Below are 725 nucleotides of genomic sequence, written 5' to 3'. Positions count from 1 at the left end.
GAGACATCCCCCTACTGAAGAGATTTATGCGACGGAGCGAGCACTAATAGTGAAGTTATTCTACCTCTTACTCAGACCATCCAACTCCTCCCAGCAGCCCACGGGAGGAGCAATTTTCTGTACGTGAGACTTTCTCGGGCTTGTTACCTCTGCAGAGGCGGCTCTCAGAGCCGCAAAGTACCTTTGTGGCCGCAGACCCCGCAGCAGGGAAGGGGGGCTTTGATTCCCTGAAAGGAAGGCTGAACTTCCCAACCCAGCAGGCTGCAGAATTGTCTTTCCTGGATAATTTACAAGAGAGGAACAACTGGCGACTCCGATGTTCCCCCAAACACTTCTAGCAGTGGCGGCAGGGGAATGGAAAGAGTGGCCTCTGCAATCTTTTCCCAAAAATTAGCAAAACACACCCTCCCAGCCCAGGGGTGTGACCTGGGAGAGGGACCTGGGCAGGCCACGGGGAATCCCATTCTGCTTCAGGCCTGTTGTAACTTTTTTTTTTTGACTTTTATTTATTTTTTTCTTTTAAATTTATCTTTGTGGTTGAAAATATTACAGATGTTCTCTTGTTTCTCCCATTGACCCCTTCCATCCCACACCCATGACCCCCCCCTCCCCGCTCCCCATTCCCCCACCCCCAGACCTTCACCACACTATTTATTGTCTGTGTTCATGGGCCTATGTATATAAAATCCTTCGGTTAGCCTCTCCCAACCCAACCAACCAACCCC

This window comes from Myotis lucifugus, unplaced genomic scaffold, assembly GCF_000147115.1.
Source record: "Myotis lucifugus unplaced genomic scaffold, Myoluc2.0 scaffold_225, whole genome shotgun sequence".
In the NCBI taxonomy this organism is placed as follows: Eukaryota; Metazoa; Chordata; class Mammalia; order Chiroptera; family Vespertilionidae; genus Myotis; species Myotis lucifugus.
This window is presented reverse-complemented; position numbering follows the sequence as displayed.